Genomic DNA, 7,898 nt, shown 5'->3' with positions numbered 1-7,898 from the left:
TGAGCCCCATAACAATAACACAGGAAATTTTATTTTTTTTTTTACTTGTGATTTTTATATTTAACGAACTTCGAAAGAATGGTGAATTCGACTTTGACCTCGAATAACTTTTGACTGAGTTGACTTATCGAAAAATGACCTTCGACCTTTTTCGTAGAGCGTTCAATTCTCTAAAAAATTACTCCTTTAGAGTACAACGTATCATTCGTTAAATATAAAAATCAGAATTAAAAAAAAGCTATTTTTCCTGTGTTATTCTTATGGGAAATCGAAAAGTGCGGTGCGGACATTCTTAATATTAATATTAAGGCCTCATATTTTCTTACACTTATTTTGGTGTTGGTTGATTTTTCCGACAGGGTGATAAGATGATTTATTTTGGAATGAATTTCCGTCATCCCTTGTCCCTTATTTTGGCGTCTAAACGAAACTTTTGAGCATGGTTCCGAGGAAAAAAAATATAAAAATTTTGTCTGGATCACTTTAATATCCATATGTCTATGAGACGTATCAGGGTTTCACTGCCTAAATTTTAAATTTTAAATTAAAATATATTTTCATTAGAAATTTTCCTTAGAATAAAAAGGTAAAATACCGATTGATTCCTCGTTTCCCGAAAGAGACTGTTCAAGTGAGTGACTAGCGCACGTACACCGCATTAACCATTTGTATTTATTGAATTATCTAGACTTGAAATATTTCTGTGAGTTGTAACTTTTGAACTCATTATAATTAACTCGCACCGTGAACACCACCCTCAGCCGACCGGGTAGTTGGCAACGCGTGCGCTACTCGCTCACTTGAACTATCACCAGCTGTCAAAACAATATAAACATACATATATATCTATCTCGTGGACGGACCAGAAAATTGTTTTTTCTTAAGAATTTTGTAGTTTTACTGTTATACTTACCCTCGGCATATTCGGTCCGCCCGCAAATTTGTAGTTCGAAGCAAAATTGATTAACGTGAATTAAATACAAATCCAATAAACCTGCTTTGTTAAATCGAAATTTGTTCGGTGTTTTATTTCGTTGAGCCAACCCCAACTTTATACAACTCGCGTTGAAACGGTCGCGCGAGTAATAGTGCCCTATCAGTGCCACCGCGTTCCAGCCGCCATCGTCCCCGTGCTCCATCCGTAGCGTCCTTGGTGCAAAACGTCCGCCAGTTCCGTACAGCCAACGCACACGCCAACGTCGTTCAGCCATCTCCAGACTGCCTTCAGCGCCGCCCAGAAAAATCAACCCATCGCTCCCGGGTGATCACACCACCTAACATAGTCGCCGCTCCGCCGCCCACAACTAACGCAGGCCCCCACGCCCTGCGAGAGACTATTAAAGCAGGGTCCGGAGAAGACTACTGAACACTATGAAAAAAAAATCTAATGAATTTGGCAGTTAATGACGGAAGCATCCATTTCCTGCTACCTGACTGTGATAAACTTAAAAGCATAGATAGCTCAAATTGAAACCTTGGAGCTATTCCAAGGAATCCGTACCAGCAAAAAGGGTAATCCAGTCACAATCGGCGTAATATGTAAGAGATTCAAGCCTCCCGTCATACAACTGATTGAACCTTAGGACTGCGACCATAGGTCTATAAAATAAATCATGGACCAAATATTCACTCAGCCAGATAATTTTTTATTTTAAAGCAGCGGCGGGCATAGAGAGCTTTTACTCTACTCGCGTCTATATAAATATATATAAAATATATAGAAGCCCATCTCCGTTTTAAAGCCATTGATAGCACGAAGAGTAGTAGCTCTTATGCCAGCCTGTCCGAGTTATTCTTTTATAACAACATTGGGAGAAGACAACTCCAACTTCAAAATTAAATCGCTCAGAACTTACAATCATCATCGTATGCTGGTGACATCGAAAATAGCGTTGTTCTGCCCTTCTGAATTACATAAGGGAGCGAATAAAACGGATAGACCTATGACGAAAAGAGGACGACAAGGAACGCCAAATTTCGCTTCTCTTTTAGAAGAAGAATATACATGTAGGCTAGGTTATCTTAGCTTATTCGGTCGTCAAATCCAAAGTGACAGTTCTTAACTTGATATTGATGGAGAATCCATCAAGTTTCCATGTGTAAAAAAGTTCGTTGCTCCCGCAATGTACCAATAATATTTATGAGAGCAGCCTTTTTTTGTTGCTTTATTAGCTTGGCTGCAAGTCCGATATTATCTAGTGATTTAACTGTTACATGCGGCGCGTCGTTGCTAGAAACTCCCGTCGGTGTAGAAAGGAAGACTCATACTTCAAGGTATTTAAGACTCATGGCGTCTTGTGCAGAGAAACCTTTTTTTATTTCAGACATACTCATGCAGGTCAGTCATTTTCCATAACGCCTTCAGTGAAAAAGAAGTCAGAGGCAAGATTTATAAACTTTACAGTCAGAAGGTACATTTCTGATCAGAGCTCTTCTTGACGATCTCAGATCGAAAAGCTCTGCGACTAGCAGAGAATCTTCGCCTTGCTTTTACTGAATCTTAGCGGGCTTGAGCTCTCAATAACATATTTTCGAAAAGCAACGAGTTCATATCAGCTTATCCTGCAGTCCGAAATACGTGATCAGCTCAATGGAAACCAAAGTGAGGTGAAGTACCTCCTCCCTAGTAGGTATTATAAGCATTAGACATTCTCTCTGTTGAATAGAAGCAGATCTGAGCTCGTTGTAATTTCCTAAAGTGACACATCTTCGGAGTTTGAGTCCGAACTCCCGGAAATGAAATGACCCTTTTACTGCACTTAGACTCCACCGAAGCGTGGTTGCAACTCGTTGCCCTGCCCCATGTATGTAAGCCGAGATTAACCAGAACGCTGCGGGCACTCTCCGCAGCTTGGTCGTATCAATGTCCCCATTGCCAAAATTAGGTAAAGGAAACACTCTTAGAACAGGACCGCATCGGCTGCAATCCGTTTTAGGATATTTTCTTGTGCGCTCACTAATAATTTATTTTCGGAGGTTTCAACTATGGAGTAGTAAGCGTAGACCCAAACTATCCTTTCTACGATACATTTCAGACAATATACATTCATATATAGCGGTGTAAAAGAAGCGCTTACATAAAAGAAAAGACGTTCAACGGAGTATGAAATAGCTTCCTGACTATGACTAGGTACGAACAGTACGCTAGAAAAACAACAAAGCTGAGCTATTCAAGTACATGCATCAGCTCTTATGCAGAATATGGTCAGATAAACGCACGTCCGATGACTGGAATTTATGTGTGCTTTGCCCAATCCCCAAAAAAGGGGACCCCGCCCGTATCGCCAACTACCGCGGGATCAGCCTTCTAACCAAAGGTTATAAGGTTTTACCGTGTGTATTACGTAAAAGACTGAAGCCCGCCGTCAATAAACTGATTGGACCTAATTAGTGTGGCTTTAGACCTGGTAAATCCAGGTATTCACAACACGCAAACCTTTGGAAAAGACCCGCGGAAATAGGATCGACACAAACCATCTATTTGTCGATTTCAAAGCCGCTTTCGACAGCACTAAAAGCAGTTGCCTATACGCCGCTATGTCTGAATTTAGCATATTCTCAAACCTGATACGGCTGTGTAAAATGACGTTGAGCAATACCACCAGCTCCGTCAGAAAACGGGGTTTGAGACAGCACGACTCCTTCTCATGTGATTTCTTTAATCTGATGTTGGACAAGATTATAAGAGCTGCAGAACTGAACCGCTGAGGAACAATTCACTACAAGAGCGTGCAAGAACCGTGAAGGCGGTTCTGCCTTTTCCAAGCTGGATAAAGAAGTAAAGCGAATGGGACGAGAACATAGTTATAAAGTGGAGAATTTCGTTTACTTGGGAACCAGCATTAACATCGATAAAAATGTCAGCATCGAAATCCAACGCAGAATCACTCTTGCCAATAAGTGCTGTTTTGAACTCAGAAGCTTAGACAATGACAACATCCGATGAGGTGGCTCTTGGAGTATTCGAGAGAAAGATTTTGCGGAAGACTTACGGGCCTTTACGCGTTGGCGACGGCGAGTACCGCTGACGATGGAATGATGAGCTGCGTGAGCTTTAAAACGATATAGACATACCGTAGCGAATTAAAATACAGCGGCCCCTCTGGCTTGGCCATGTCGTTCGAATGGACTTCGACTCCAGCTCTGAAAGTATTCAATTCGGTGGTAGTAGAGAAAGAGGGAGGCCCCACTGCGATGGAAAGATCAAGTGGAGAAGGACTTGACTTCGCTGGCCATTTGCAATTAACGTCAGTTGGTGCAGAAGAGAAACGACTGGCGTGCTTTGTTGAACTCGGCCAAAATCTCTTAGGCGGTTACTGAGCCAAATAAGAAGAAGAAGAGTGGTTGAAGGGTCGGATTACCACTCGGTAGGTAGGTGCAGGGTTCAAACCCTCCCAGTGTACTTCATATACCCATTTTCTCTTCGGAAGCGGCGTAAAATTGTAGAACTCTCCATTTGTGTTATAAACTCAGGGCGCACACCACAAATTGGAGGAGAAGCTCAGCACCATTATTACATATATTCAGTTGAAGTGACGTGACTCAATAAGAATATAACCAGCACACTACCGCTGAGCCAAACATGCCATATAAACATAAGAGCCTGCAGCAAAAAGGCAATCAATTTCGAAAAACAATTAAATCAATTTCAATGATAAAAAAAATCCTACTTTCATTGCTTGGCGCTCGTACAAACACTTGCAAACGTCAATTTTCTATAATCACTTAATCAATCAAACCACTTTCCGTACGGTAGAAAAAAACACGTAGATTTTTTTTTTTGATCTTTAATTAATTTATTTCCACTTTTATTTACCATAATTATTATTAATAATAATAATTTGTTTCAAGTTTAAATAACAATCACATTTACATTTTCCAAATATTTTTTTTGGTTAATTTGATTTTCCATTCACAAAATTAACCCTTATTTTTTTTTTGTTTGGTTGCTTACATATCGCAATTTGGCATTTAATACATTGTTTTTTTTTGCGTATTATTTTTTGTTTGTTTGTTTATTAGTTGTTTAATATTTGTTTTCTGCGAACTCATTATCGCCATCAAAATCATCTGTTTCGTCATTGCAATTATCTCCGTTATGAATTAATAACTACTTATTGTTAAAATTTAAAAATTTACATATGTATGTGTACGTAATAAACACTTGCTTTGTCTTTCATATACATATTTAATTTATTTTCATAATTTTTTTTTTTCAGCTGGACACACACGTAGATACATTCATATGTATGTATGTAAATATGTGTGGAGCTTAATAAACGCGTAATTATGCAGCAACGTTCGCACTGCTTTTCGGGCCTCGATTCTAGTGTGAACATTCTGTGTCATATCGCTGACGATTGCTCTTTTCTATCTGCAAAGGTTTTATAGCTAACAAATACATATCTATTTGCTCTGTTTTACTTTTTCTTTCTGGCTTTTTTTTTCTCCTGTCATTGGCTCTTTTCGCGCTGCGCTAATTGTAATTTTTTACTTATGCCCTTTTCCAATAAAAGCAGCAACAATTTTTACTTTTTTACTTACTCTTTTCTGTTCGCAAGTAAAATTTTCGCTAAGTGTAAACTTTATTGTAAAATGTTTGTAAAAATCGGCACATTTTCATTCTTTTGCCTCGTTTTTTTTTGTATGTATACTGATTTGTTCATTTTGTGTGTTGCTTTATTTGCTTTTAATATATCTCCTAATTGAAGTATGTATGTATTGGCTTTTTTCGAAATATTTATTTAAATTTAATCTATTTTCTTGTTTACATTCTATCAGTTAAAGTAATAGTTTAATAGAATAGACATTTAAATTGCGTGTTATTCAAGTATACCAAGGTGTGTCTTCGTTAGTGTGTGTGTGTGTGTGTGTGTGTGTGTGTGTGTGTGGTTGGATTGAAATACATACTAAATAGTTAGCGGTAAGTCAAAGTTGCTTCCACATCGGTGGCTCATTACAGCACTAAAAGCGCTCTTAAGCTTCTACAAGTGTGAAAGCTCAGCACATTGACTTTCACTCAACCTTTGCGACATGTGAAAGCCCAAAATGCTTTCTCAATCAAACTTATAAATACTTTTTGGACTTAAACAGTTATTTTGACAAATTTAAAATTTGGATTCAATAAATTACTGACAAAATTTAGCTACATTTTGTGGTACTAACGTTCAACGCATGAACGGTTTCATTTTAAAGAATTCATTAGGTTGTGTTTTTTTTTTGTTCTATTCACTAGACGTCTAATAAATGTGTCCACTATTTCGCTCTACAATATTAAATGCGATTTACGAAATCCCTAAGCGCAATATATGGAAAACTGCTTGGAATTCTACAATGCTAATTAAATGTGGTAAGTTTGCTGGGATGATGTATGTATTTGTGTTGCAGCAGAAAGTTCTCCAAGGCTCTTTTGTTGTAAAATGGTCTGTCGAAGCGCCTAGGTAAGAATTTCTGGGTACTTACATGTATGTATGTATGCATGTATATATTCATGTATGAACTGTATCTATTATTCATCATGAGTTCCTTTACTTTGCGAAGAGCTTATAATTCTTATGACCGATTCTTTAATATTCGAGTATTTTTATGAGTGTATGTATGAATGTATATTGGCGCATACTGCTTCTTTGTATATATTCGAATGCAGGTCATTTCCTTTGAATTGCTAATACATAACGATTTTACTTTTCATCTCAGTAACTAATGATAAATATCTGCCACTAAGTTTGGCTAGCAATCTATTGCTATTCCGATTGCGGTCTTCCTAATATATATTACTAGTTAGGGATTTATTTATGTATCTTAAGGAATATTTGGCAAAAAAATTAAAGAATTTGAAGGTATACTCGTATCTCAAAAACTTAAATCAATCCAACTAGCCATTGAATATTTACCGAAAATAGTTTCTCAATCGTTTTTCAGAGGTGATACGCTGATCACCATAAAATGTGTGTGTAAAAGCAACAATAACGTTATCGAGCTCAATTCAATGCAAGAGAGTATGGGGATACCTCACTCAAGTGTTCTAACTTTCTAAGTCGTCTTCTCTCTATGTTCTCCTATGTCTGGATTTGCTACATGAAGATGTTTGTCGAATGTCATTTAACAGCTGACCGTTCAAGAATAAATCTCAATACAAGCGATTTAGTTGTGTTTTCATGAATTTTTTATGAGTTTAAGATGACAGACCAAATTGTGAATTTTCGCCATTTTTACTGTTTTACCGCCGAGATGGAAGAATGCGCGTCAAGCTCGTGGAAATAACGCTAGAGCGAAAACTGGTTTTTACGCTCGTAATTTTTAAGATCAAAGATGCTACTAGATCAGAAGGTAAGGTTGGCGGCTGATGACGAAAATATAAAGGCATGGACCAAGTCTTATCACAAGTTTGGAAGTCAGTTAAAATATTCTTCCCTTCCGCCTAAAGAAGCAAAAAGTTCGATATTTGGATCCACATGAACTCAAAGAAGTTCAATTGACGCAGCGTATAAATATCTGCGAAATCCCGGTGAAATATGAAGAAAAAGATTTTTCGGATTGTTTACAATAATACGGAAATCAAGCTGTATTGGTCCCGATTTGATTTTTTGCCTCAAACTATTTCAAAATCGGAACTTCATAAAAGGAAGTATATCGACACCTGAGTGGAATATCGGCCTATCTCTGCAGCCACTTCGAGAACGCCTTATCCAAAAAAACTTTTCAAGAACGCCCTATTTCAAAATTTGGTTGAAGAATACCCTATCTCAGAATTTTATTTAAGAACGCCCTATCTCAGAATTCGGGTCAAAAACGCCTTATCTCAGAACATTTTCAATAAATTTTTCATTTTCTTCAACCAAATTCGGAAGTAGGGCGTTCTTAAAAAGTTTTCCCAGATAGGGCTTTTTCTAACTGGC

This window comes from Rhagoletis pomonella, unplaced genomic scaffold, assembly GCF_013731165.1.
Source record: "Rhagoletis pomonella isolate Grant_MI unplaced genomic scaffold, Rhpom_1.0 Rhpom_scaffold_00795, whole genome shotgun sequence".
Lineage (NCBI taxonomy): Eukaryota > Metazoa > Arthropoda > Insecta > Diptera > Tephritidae > Rhagoletis > Rhagoletis pomonella.
Note: the sequence above shows the minus strand (reverse complement) of the source record.